Source organism: Chaetodon trifascialis, chromosome 21 (assembly GCF_039877785.1).
Source record: "Chaetodon trifascialis isolate fChaTrf1 chromosome 21, fChaTrf1.hap1, whole genome shotgun sequence".
Lineage (NCBI taxonomy): Eukaryota > Metazoa > Chordata > Actinopteri > Chaetodontiformes > Chaetodontidae > Chaetodon > Chaetodon trifascialis.
The window spans coordinates 11,550,978-11,564,236 of record NC_092076.1 but is presented as its reverse complement, the minus strand read 5'-3'; the positions used below and the strand labels follow the sequence as shown (position 1 = coordinate 11,564,236).

Genomic DNA, 13,259 nt, shown 5'->3' with positions numbered 1-13,259 from the left:
AAATCTCCCTCTGTCCCTTTGTCCCCCTCATGTTCATGCAGGAAAAATACAGATCTCCCTCTGTCCCTCTGCTTGACAGAAGTCGCTTTCATGGCCAAGGCCTGTCATTTACTATTAGCCTTCAAACTCCTGATAGCTTTCCCTCTTTTTCCGTTCTTCCCACTCTTTCTCTCACTGTTTCTTTGTGCTTTCTGTCATCTTCCTTGTCTTTTGAAAATCCCCCTTCGCATGACACAGTCACATCACTTCGAGATCATCAGAACGATGAGCTACCTCAGCTTGTCTTCGCAGAGCTTAGCTCAGGATGCTTTCCTCTGCCAGCGTTTGAATCTTGTCCACAATTCATCAAAATGACTAAAGATATATATCGATGCCAAAAACACCCGTCTGATGACACTAAACCCTGACATGAGGTCCCACCATGGAAGACTTTCTTGGTGATATAACGGACTTTATAACAGCCGCAGCTAAGACCATATATTAGATAGAGTGCAAATAATGTTCATGTTTAGCCAAATGCAGCTTTATGCTTTCTAAAACCGACTAAATCAGTTTAAGCTATGTCCCATGTGCGTACCAAATTGTTGTTTTGTTTCCTGCTGCAAGAAAATATTCCGCAAGATCATCTTGCAACCAAAACAGGTAATGGAAAGTAAAGACAAAAGTGACAGAAATGAAAGAGAAAACCAAAAATCAGCTGTTGATACATGCAGCTCAAAATGAAAACAAAAATAAATAAAACACTACAGTGTTGATCAGATCTTATCCAGACCATTGGATCATTTTCTCCTCAGACGTTCCTGAATTAACATACTCCCACACCAAAACAATATTTTCTAAGCACTCTGTCTTTTCTTGTCTCGCTGGTACAGTATGAATAAAGCAAAGACACCAGAGGATTGTGATTCAACTGCAAAGCCTCTCCTGATTTGCAGGTTCGCCCTCTTTCTCTAAATTAAACTTTGGCGACAGCTGGGAAATCTTATACACGCAGGAAATAACACATCTGTGTTTCAATCTCAAAACCTGAGACTGAAATACAAAACTTGTTCCTAGATAACAGTGAGGAAGCACTCACCAATGAATCCGTTCAATGGAAATCAGAAACTATGCGCAGGTCTGAGAAGAAATTAACACTGAGCTGCACTTAACATTAGCATGCTAAGTGCAGCTTTAAACTGTTCTACTGCGCTGTAATGAATTTAACCATCCTATAGTTAAAAGCCAGAATACAATACTGCTGCTGATGAAACAAAGGCTCATTCATGGCTTCAGTAATTGAATCATACAGTATTTCAAGATGGCAGCGCACAGTGGATTACACTGTAGATCTGAACATCAAATCAATATTGATCAATCCATCACAGCAGCCAGCCCTTTTTAAATATGCAGCAGCGTGTCAAGCAGAGATCTGTTGTGTGTGAGAAGTGATAGAGAAGCGCTCCCCCAGCTTGAACATTAATAAAAATGTACTTAAAGCTGTTCATCAAACCTGCATGTAGCACACAGGTGTGGATGAATCTGTGTGTACACTGCATGTATGCACATGTGTTGGTGTAAGCGCCCGGTACGAGTGTATGTGTGTGTGCAGACATGACTCACAATGTGAGAGAGACAAACGGCCTATGGGCACAGGAGGTGTGTGTGTGCGCACACTTGCCGAACACAGGTAGCGAGTGGTAGCTACACCAGCACTGCATTGAGGTGATGGAGAGGGATGAGCAGAGAGACGGAGACAAAGAAAGAGGTGGAGGAAGATGATAAAAGGAGGAGTAGCGATCTGTCACTTCACACTTATTTATCTCCTCGGGCACTCTCTCCCTCCATCCAACACGAAGGCATGTATGTGTGTGTGTTAACGCTGAATATACGATTCATAGGCACGCTGTAATATTGGTGTGTAGCTTATTGCGTTGAATTCCCTACAGGAAAGCTACCATGTGTGACACCTGCAGCCCAATGACCTTCAAGGCCCAATAGAGTCTCCCTCGCTCTCTAGACTCTGAAATTAGATTTGGAAAGATCATCAACATAAATTTAAAAGAGCGGGAGTCAGAGATGGGGAGAGAAAAAGAGAGAGAAGCAAATGAGAAAGAGAGAGAGAGCAACTGTGAAAGGAAGTTGATGATAGAGAGCGTTGATTGTGTTTCGACGGATGAATGAAGAGAGGGTGAAGGAATGGAGGAGAGGAGAGTAGACAATGACTTGAATCTCGCCAATCACGGGGAGAGAGAGCGGGGCACCGGAGAGGGGGAGTGCAATAAGGAGATAGAGAGGAAGAAAGGAGGAGGTGTTGGGAGAGCATGAATGTAAGTGATATAACCAAGGAGAGATTGTCGGAGCTGATATTAGCCCTACAGGCATTTTTGCATGCACGGCGGTGCGCTGCGCTCTTCCTTAACGGGACCCTAGTGGCGCTGTGTTTACTGCGGCACCATCCAGAAGAGCTTTATCATTACAGTATTACCACAGCCCTGCCTGGCTCTCTGTCACCATGACAACCACTGCGTTAGCCTCTGCTTTCAGGCACCAAGGACAGGACTAAGCCAAATACTGCTCCTACAGCTGGCGTAAAGGGCTGAATGTAGAGGAGCGAGATTGTGATCGTTCGGTCCGGCCAATTGCTCTATGAAAGATTAACGTTTGCGAGGTCGAGGGCGAGTGACCTTGACAGAGACATAAAGACAAATAAAGGTTTTCCCCTCCTATTGACGGTGCCTTTGTTCCATGAGCACTGATGGTGATGTTTGATCAGCATTAGTATGACGAACAGCGCCCCGGAAAGACAGAAGGATGGGGAGTCTTTCCCAGAGGGCAAAGCAAATGGGCGACCACGACTGCAGAGTCAGCGATGATAAGAAGACACTGAAGGATGATGTGAAATCTGCACGTGAATGAGGCGTGAAAAATGAAGGTTTGAACGACGCGACATAGAGAACGTTCTACCGAAGGGCAACCCGAGGAACAGCTCAGGCCAGAATCAAGTGCTTAATCTATTATCTTAGGTGAGCGACTGCGGCTATCGCTCAAAGATTTCCAAAGTAGCCACTTAGCGTGCAGTGTGAGTGTAACCTTGGGCGGGTTACAGGAAAAGCCATCACTTGTGACATCATCATGACTGTTGTCATCATTGCTGTTAAGAAACACTGCAGAGTAATTGAAGGTTTTGCTACTTCAGTTTGAGATTACGCAAAAAAAAAAAGTCTGTAAACCTAACAGTCAAACGCTCAACAAGACAAAGAGAACAACTAAAATGTCAAAAGAGAGAGAATTCCCTTTAGGGACGTGGCGTGTGAAATGGACAAGCAGTAAAACTGAGTGGAAAGGCAGAGAGAGGGAGAGAGAGCAGTACAGAAAAGATGTCTTTCTCTTTTTTTTACGGTGTTGCCTTTTTTCTACATGTTGAATTATGAATTACTTTAGTGGCTTTTAGATGTTTATGACCCTCAACCTCAAGGCTTCCTCATGTGAGTTTAAGTTAGGCTGGCATGGTCCATGAAATGTGTCCAAGACTGATGAGCACAGTTAGTATTCAGGTCATCATTCTGTATTATATCCACTATACACAGCTAATGCATGGAAAACACTTCATTTAGATTAGCTGTCACTGTCATATTCTGAACGACGGCTCAGTCAAATGTTAAAAAATGATGACCGACAGCTGTTGTAACTGCTTTAAAATCAATACTTTTCACCTGTCACTTGCATGTGAAAGGGGTTCTAAGTTCAGCTCCCCTGAGCTTGAGCCTGTTTTAGCATCCTTTAGCTCGTCGTTTCGCTTTTTACAGTCTACATCTTTAGTGTTTTGGTTCACTTTCACCGTTCTCATCAGCAACAGCTGTTTATTGTGATTGTGTTTGTAATTATCAGAGCATTTAGCGATATTTCCCTCAGGAGTTAGAGACCAAAAACAGAGCTAAAAAGAGTGTAAATATTGGTCTTCCAATCATCAGATGGACACAAACACACCTCCAAATGACTGCTTATGTTGCTCCTCATGTGTAAACTGGCAGTTGTTGCTAACGAGCTTGTGATATCACTTTCAAAGGGAATAATGTTGTGTTTATGGCTTGTTTCTGCTGCACTTATTGCAGGTTTAAAGGTATTCAAAATAAAGTAGACGAATCTTCAAATTTGAGCTGCTATCAACAAATGTTTGACATTTTACTTGATTGTACTTTTCTTTGTACTGCAATAACATGGTGGTGGTTCTACCATTGCAGAACACTCTAGAAGTGGCTCCTCAGATTCTTTCAAAAAAAAAGGGGGGGATCCATGACAGCCTGAAAATAATATCACAGGAAATATCAAATTCATGTGGCCCTTTAGTCTCCTTTCCTGTCCCAGAGGACTGTCTTGCCTCACAGGAAATGTGACATTGGTGGAGGACGCCGGTGTCCGAGCCAGGACAGGCAGTTACAGCAGAAGATTGTGAGCTCCTGCTAGGGGTCACCCAACATGGGACACTGCGGGATAATGAAGGGCAGGAGAGGGGAGGTGTGGAAAAGGGTGAGACTGGTGGAAGTGGGGATGGGCGGAGAGGAGGGATGGTTCGGGACAGTTGCATGTGTTGCATGACTGTGTCGCATACATGCAAAACACAGCTGCACGCCATGCGACGCTCACACGTGTGCATCAGGCTCATCAAACATCTCAATGCAGGAGGAGGAGCGCTGAAGGTTGGAGAGAGGTGGGGCTGAGCTGAGAGATATAATTAGCTTCTGCTCTGGATAATCCTTGGATATACCTTAATTTCGGAGAGCTGGAAACACTGAATCTCTTAGGTCAGCGCTCTTGGAAGCGATCCTTGTAAAAATTTCAATCATCGCAGAGACTTCTGTTTCCGACATTCCCTGAACGACTCGACTCTTTGACACGCCACAGTTGAACCCTGTAAGCTCTCTACACACACACACACACACAATCACACACATTGTCCTCCAGTGGACACGTCACAGTGTCGTATCAGCTCTGCAGCCTCCAGGTCCCCTCTGTTTAATTCCCACTGCAGTCCTGTCAGACATTTCCGAAGACAAACACAATGTGAAGGTGAATGAACTGTACATGCGTCCACTCGCACTCATCTGTTTTGTATTGGCTTCAGATTACTGCAGCATTATGTGCATTTGTCCTTGTGACGCACGTCCCCCCTCTTTCTCAGCTGATCCTCACTTTTACCTCCCTTCCTCACCCCTTTTCCCATCCATGCTCTCCTGTCCTGCTCAAATTGTTCAAGACCTGTAAAACCAGCCTTGCGAAGACTGCCTTGGTGCATCCTTCTCCTCTAAACACCCTCCGTCCTTGTCCCTCTGTGCTTCAGTAATTGTCATAATCTACCTCATAGCTCCATCATAAAAAGAAAATAAAACATCCTGGGACCACATGTACTAAACGCTTTCTCTGTCAAGCTGCTCCTAAGGGTTCAACAAAAAAAAACACTGAGTTGGGAAACAGCAGAATTTTTCGAGAGTGTCCTGATCTCAACAAACCTCCACGGGACATTCCGATACATTTCCATCCAGATCCACTCCCGAATCTGACTGTTCCACACTGCCACACTCTTGATCACGTTTCCATTTAAAGCAGTCGCTCGCTCTGCCTCCACTCCGCTGCCACTTGGACAGGAGGGACAATCACAAGGAAACAGATGGTCACACAGGAATGACGCCCTCCAATGTCATTTTCCAAGGGAATGAGCAGGGATACAGTTTGACTGTTTAAGTGCCACAGGGTGACGACACGTGGCCAATCACGCTTAGACGCTGACAAAGCTGTTAGACAGATGCCTTAACAACAACGCAGTAACCATGGGCAGATTAGTCGTGTGTGATTTATTCAGTAGGAGGACAAATCAGCAGCATATTTGATCATCAGTTAACTCATTCGTTAAACAAATATACCAAAACTCCACTGGTTTCAGCTTCTTAAATGTGCATATTTGCTGGTTTTCTATGATGGTAAACTGAATCATTTTCTGTTTTTAGACTCTTTGTCTCTATTTTCTGACATTTTATGGATAAAACAGTAATCAAGAAAATTGTCCTCAGTAGAGCTAAAGTAATTAGTAGATTAATCGATTAGCTGATTGACAGGAAAAATAATCAGCGACTGTTCTGATGACTAGTTGATTGTTTGAGTGATTTTTTTGTGTGTTTCGTTTATGTGATGGTGAACTGCACATTTTCAGATTCAAAATGGACAAAAATCAGCCTGGTTTAGAACACTGTAAATTCTACACACTGGTCCTTTAAGCTATTTATTAGGCAAAAATTATTTTCTGGTACAAACCTCTCAAATGTTATTTATGTTATTTCTAATAAAAAAGCTTCTTTTTTTTTAAGTCACCTGTCAGCTAATTAACATTCAGTTAGTCTATCTTAGTTGAACGCGTGTTCTTGGAACATTCACGTGTGTGAAAGTGATCTGCGGGGTTACATGTGGAGGCGTGTCAAATGAAGTGATTTATCTGTGTGCCATAAGTGTGAACGCTCAGCAGAATGGTTTATGGACAGCTACACTTACAGAGTACCGGCCGGTGTGTAAAAGGTGAGTGTACTGAGAGTGATTTATGTCCGGCCAGGTGTTTGACGGGGTCAAATGTAAGATGCATGTTGTAATGGAAGTGGGTAAATGTGTTTCTATACCACATTAAGTCTTTAGTTACAGTGTGTGCTGGATATTTCTTATGAATAATTGACAACCTTGATGCAGTGAAAGGACTTTTGATTCAGCACGCAATTACAATTACATGTGCTTACGCGTGCGGCGGTCTGTGTGGTAGTACACAATACACTGCTCTCTCGTGTGATTTGACAAGATTTGCCCCATTTAGAGAATTCAGACTCCCACCATTATAATCGGCTCTGGCACCATGCAAGCTCTCAACCAATGCCAGTGTCCTGAATCATTTCGTTCCCGCAGCATAAGAGCAAAGTGTCCAGGGTTTACCACAAGGTCCAACTAATTGACTGTCCATACGGTGGTGTGGAGCACTGATTCAGCACTTAACCAGCATGGCTAAATGGACTGAGGCAGAGGAGGAGAAGGAGGAAGGTGGCTGAGAAGGACATTAAGAGCAGAAGAAAGGTATTTGGAGCGATGGGGGGGCAATTTTTGCAGCATAATCACATATGTTAAATGATTCTGTCTGAAATGTAATGCGAGACTTAAAAGCAATAAGTTCATGTTTTGGAAAATATGCTTATTCGCTGTCTTGCCAAGAGTTAGATGAGAAGATCAATACCACTCTACGGTAAATATGAAACTGGAGCCAGCAGCCAGTTAGCTTAGTTTAGCTGGAAGGGGTTAGCATAGCTCTGCTTACTGGGATCAAAGCTGTCTACCAGCTCACTAATTAACTCGTTAGGTCTCTTTTGTGTAAAAATGACGCTCTACACATTCGGTTGTGTGCTACCATTTCTTGCCTCTGAGAAGTTGCCAGGAAACCAGGAGAGTCCACAAAGTTACTAGTCCCAGACAAGAAATGGTGCGGTACACTCCCTCCTTCAAATGGCAAATTCCAATTAAGGCAAGGCTAGCTGTTTCCCCCCGTTTCCAGTGTTTGTGCTAAGCTAAGCTAACCGACTGCTGGCTGTGGCTTCATATTTACAGCGCAGACACAAAAGTGGTATCAGTTCTGTCAGCGAGACTTCAACTAACGCTACAACTAAGAAAGAAAAATATATTCACAACCAATAAATACAGTCTCATATTAATACTGCAAAGAAAGTCCAAATCAAACAGTGCTGTTTTTCTGTTTTCGCCCCTTTAAAGAGCCTCTCATTTACTTAACACACGGATCATGTCTCTGCCCTTGTTATGAGACATCAAGCATCTATCCAGTACATATCACCAACAGACAGCGCTTAAGTTTCAAGGCAGCAAAGAGATGGACTGTGACTTCCGAGGATGTGATCACAACACGAGAAGGCCTGCGGTACAAAACCTTGTCAGGGAAAATTGAAACAGCACAAGATACATTTACCATTTGCAGGCACAGGAAAGGCAGGCGGACTAATTATCACACCTCTGACAGCAGCTACTGCTTGAGGACAACAGTTTACCTTAATAAACTTGGTGAGCACCTTATAATAACACCCTCCATCCTTTTTTTTCTCTGTCAAGACAGGTTTGGTTTGGTTGCAGGCATTGTTTGTGTGTAGAATGGTCATACAAGCACATGGGCTCATCTTCTCACCAGTAATGGAGGAATAGATTTGCCACCAGCGAATGAAATTAAGGCCTCCTTTCCCTCTCTTTGCTATTTTCAGATGCAGCCCACAGGGAAAGGAACAAGAATGGAAGTGGGAAATAGGCCTGGCAGCAGGGTCAGGGGTTTGAATGTAAACGCCTTGGAACACCAAAGCCTACTACTGAAAGGAAATGTTTAATTCAATGCACTTAAGACCTTTCAGTTCATAAAAGCGCATCATTAAAGGAGGGGGAAATCATCTCTATTTCACATCACCGGGACACTGCTGAGGGAAGCTAAAGCTTTGAGGTTCAAAACAGAATGTTTGTCCACTCAGGAGAAGGATGTCTTTGTTGCAGCTGTAGGGTGAGATGCAGATAATAGTGGTTTGCTGTGATGTTAACCCTCCCTTGGGCATAATGGGTATACGCAACAAATACCAGAGGGACAAGGTAATGTATACAGTCCAGTGTTTGACCACAGGTCCCATTAAGTGCCGGTCACAGTTGGGAGGTACTGTGCGTGGAACTACATGGCTCTGGGGCAAACCAAACTAGTGCAAAAAAATCTCACAAGACTATTCAAAATTAGAAGTGACCTAGTATATAGTAAACATGAGTCTGATACTGGTTAAAATCAAAAGAGGACAACATGTTTTATTGAGAATGAGACGTTAGACACGTAAAAACCTCACTTTTGTCTTTGCAAACTCACACAGAACTCATCTTCTCAGTCAAAAGGTCCTTTCCCCTAAAAATGGGATACAATGTCCCAGACACAAACCGTAATGCTACCCAAATCCTTGTCTAGGCTATCTTTTTTTTTCACCCAACACCGTATCTATATATACACTGATGCCTATCAATACCTTTTTTTTTACATTTCTGTCCACCACAGGGATTTTCTACCCGGAGACAACCTGTTCTGAGTCCGTCCAGCACATTGGCAGGTCACATTTGTGTTTATGAGAGCATTGTGCGCTCAAGCGCTGAACACAGTGGAAAAGAATAGCAAACAATGGACCACAAGGCATGACCTTCAGGGAGAGGGGGGCTCTGGACACAGCACCGCTCCCCCGAAAACGAATCAAATACAGGCACACAATGTCCGATTTGGAGGGGGCAAAGGGGCATCTTGTACATGCTGAGCTACAAATGGCGCGTTGTCAGGAGATTGCTGACAAAGACAACTGTGCCCTTCTGGTGCAAAACTGGAAGTCACCAAAACACAGCTGAACCTGTGGGACAGTGGGACTACAGTACAGGACAACATCCAGATCGTTAGCAGTAAATTATATACAGCTGAAATCTGGTAAGTACTTCTTTTAAGAGAAGAAAGCAGCTTTTACAAAATTCTGCATCTCACACTTCTATTTCTTATCATGCAGTACGTCACATTCTTTCAGCTTCACCTCCTTCATACAGACTTTCCAGGACCGATGAAGCTTTTTTCTTTATATATCTATGTGTAATTTATACTTGATATATTCAACAACAATGAAACTTTTAATATTCCTTTCAGTGTTTGTACTGTTTCATTTTTCCAAAATGATCCCATATCTTAAGGCCTAATTTGTAACAATGACCATCAAACAATACTGTCTTCCTCTTAGTTTAACGCCAAATATTTAATCTGCAGAGTGATAAGTGATTACATTAAATTAGATTACCTCAGGTTCAATAACACATAAAAACACTGACAAAACAATAACCACCGTTCAATGATACTGGTGGATTCTTGGTTATGAAATTAGGATCATTGTAAGTCAAGCAGTATAAAATACTAAGAAAAAGCCTTAAACAAAGGGGAAACAATGAGCCAAGATCTGTCAAACACGATAGAACAGCTCCATGTCATCTTAGCTGCAATTATCTATGTTAACCAGACACAGATCAATAAAGAAATCAGATGCAAATCGCATTGTATAACACCTAATCAAACAGAAACATATACATCCATAAATTTTGCTAAAGGGGTTAACAGTTGTGTTTACGTCCCACAGTTCCTGTAAGCACTGTCAGATTATAAGTGACAGAGAAAGACAGAATGGCTTTAAAAACAGACAAAAAGAAAGGATAATCAATCGATTATCAATCAATAGGCAGGCAGGAGGGCCAGGGTAGGAAGATTGCGTGGCGTGAGCCTGCACAGATAATCGAAGATGCAAAGACAAGGGTCCCCACCCCCATCGTGCAACATCTTTCACTCCGTGGCTGTCACCTCCTCCCTGTTTATGCCAAAAAGCCCTCTTCCTCCTCTTCGTCTCCCTCTCTCTCCCTCTGTGTGTCCCTCTCAGGCTCCCCTTGCAGTCCCTTTTCCCTCTATTTCTCTCCACTATCTCACCCCTTCTCCATTTCCCTCGCTCTGTCTATCCCTCTCACTCCCACCAACCCCTCCACCTCTTTTTTCTTCCTCTACTGCTCCCTCCCTCCTCTCTCCCGTGTCTACTGCAGCAGAAAATCCAGCACAGACACCAGCATGTGTGTGTTTGTACATGAGCGTGTGTGCCACTACGGTAGATCCACGAGCGAGCCTCACACGATCACGGGCAAAGAGGGAGGCGAGATTTTTTTTCTTTTCTTTTCTAAAGCCCTGCATGCGTGTCGAATGTTCTGATCAAAACATTGATTGCTGATGCGTTACATCAGAGCCATGCAAACAAAACCCCCTTAAAACATTAGAGTAACGTCTCTCCTCCTGTCTCCCTTTATTTCCTCTCGTCTCCATCTTCCTGCCTCTGTCTCTCTCTCATATGTCTCGATGTATTTCCACATCAGCATCTCATTTTCTTCTGTCCTAGCCCCTCTCTCTCTCTCTCTCTCTCTCTCTCTCTCTCTCTCTCTCTCTCTCTCTCTCTCTCTCTCTCTCTCTCTCTCTCTCTCTCTCCACATGTAATTTGCATCTCTTAGGACCAAAAGACCAAAAGGCTCTGCCATGTCGGACGGGATACTTTTAGAAAGAGCGAGGGTGGAAAAAAAAAAAAAAAAAAACGAAAAGTGATCTGGGTCACAACGCTGTTTGACGTATAGCGCTGGCATATCAGACCTAAAGAGCAAAATGGGGCTGCGTTCACCCACAAATAGAACCTGAATTGTGCAGCCACTGAAATGAATCCCACCATGTACCTGCTCTGTACTCTGCATAACCCCACCGTGGCATCACAAGCACCTCCATCTGCAGCCATTACATTTAATGAATGTTAGTTTTTGTATGATTCATGAGATCTTGGCCACTGCAACCGGCGGATGTGGTGTAAAACTGTACATTACATAATAAACAGCATTCCAGCATCTAGGCAGCAGGTACAGTAACTTGAATCCAATGCTGCAATCCAATGCTCCTCTTACTGTGTGACAATTCAGTACCGAATCCACCTCTGTTTATGTACAGAATCCAAACACTGAAGCTGTCTCCCTCTCATGCAACATCTGGGCATTCTGCAAAGACCTATTCCACCACTATGAGCTGTTTTGTTGCATGGAGGAGAGGTGGAGAGGGGTGGGATGGTGAAGAAATCAATTCGATCAGGATGAGAGTGACAGTTAGAGAAGCACTTCCTGCCTGATCCCAAGTCCAGAGAGGCGGATCAGGTGGCCTGAACCAGACTATCTGTCCGTCATGGCCCGATAACTTTCCTCTTCCTTTGAAGGGAAGTGGATCCGGGTATGTAGATCTATACCTAGTGGCAGAAAAGGTGTGTGTGTGTGTGTGTGTGTGTGTGTGTGTGTGTGTGTGTGTGTGTGTGTGTGTGTGTGTGTGTGTGTGTGTGTGTGTGTTGGAAATAGAGGGTAAGAGCCTGTGTGTGCAGCATTGTCTATCAGATTGTAGATACAGCATATATTGCTGAGTGTGCAGTGATTTGTGTTTGTTTGTTTTTTTCACAGACATTCAGCTGTTTTCGGGGTGATGACATGAATTGGACACTGCAGTTGTCTGCTGACTGTCTGGTTTTGCATGTGCACCTACAGGATGCATGCATTCACAGTATCTACGGGTCCTCAGACACCCCCAGTGCAGAAAAGTAGCACTAATAAAAGCACACACGGGGCGCAAGACAAGGATGATCAAACTCTATCACTGGATTTGCAAAACAACACAAATCAAAGCAGCTGTGATCAAGCAGCTGGATTCGTCTGTAACTGGAGGGTCTGAGAAAAAAAGAACCAAAACCCACTGTAACTGTTTTCATGTGCCACAGATCAAACACATTGTCAGGAGTACTTGTTACTCTACACCTGTATGATCAAATGCCATCAAACGTTTGCTTTTAAGGGCGAAATCATTAAGTATTTACATGAAAACAATAAAGGCTATTCCAGCATTGAAGCAAGTTATGCGTAACGGCAATAAAGCCCGTGCGTAAAAGCCATGTAGCATTCAACTGGGACAGGGGAGACTGGTTAAAAAAAAAAAAAGGGAAAAAACCACAGCAGACTGTAGCACTACCAAGGGCAAATGTGGGCAAAGACATGCACCTCAACACTGACGATTCAGTGTCGACTGAGCCTCCTCAGGACGGTGCTACGATAAATAAGACTAACATGAAATACGGCGCACTGATGTGCATCGTAAACGGACAAATACGACCTAATGAAGGCGTTTGGATGCAGGAAGCGCAGCGGATGCTGCGTTTGGAAGCAGACATGTATTAAACCTGTTCAAGTAGCAGAATACGGCGATAGGAATTATGATAGCAATAAAAAACGGTATTCAGTGTGAATCCAGCTGGTCTGAAACATGTCATACATCAAGTATATGATACGGTGGTGATGTGTCTGACAAAAACCTTGGTTGTTATATCAACTAGTACCCATCTACCAATAGATATAGCTGCCATACATTTTCCATTTCCCCTATGCTATCAGCATTAATTATTCAATACCAGTAAGTCTATATCCTGCTACTTAATACAAGATATACTGTCAGGGATGACACATATACCGACAGTCAGTGGCCTGCAGGCAATTATGAAGAACTGGTTTTATCAGCAATGATGATGTGGGCAGAACATTTTTTTTTTTTTTTTTTTTTAAATCAAAGTTTTGAAAACTTAGCATGGCTCAAGCAG

General features: G+C 43.4%; 1 protein-coding gene across 4 annotated transcripts in view; it reads right to left on the bottom strand.

The window, feature by feature from the left end:
• LOC139349304 (voltage-gated potassium channel KCNC1-like) overlaps positions 1-13,259 on the bottom strand; it is a 48,556-nt gene that overhangs the window by 26,090 nt on the left and 9,207 nt on the right. The gene's annotated exons all lie outside the window — the stretch shown is intronic.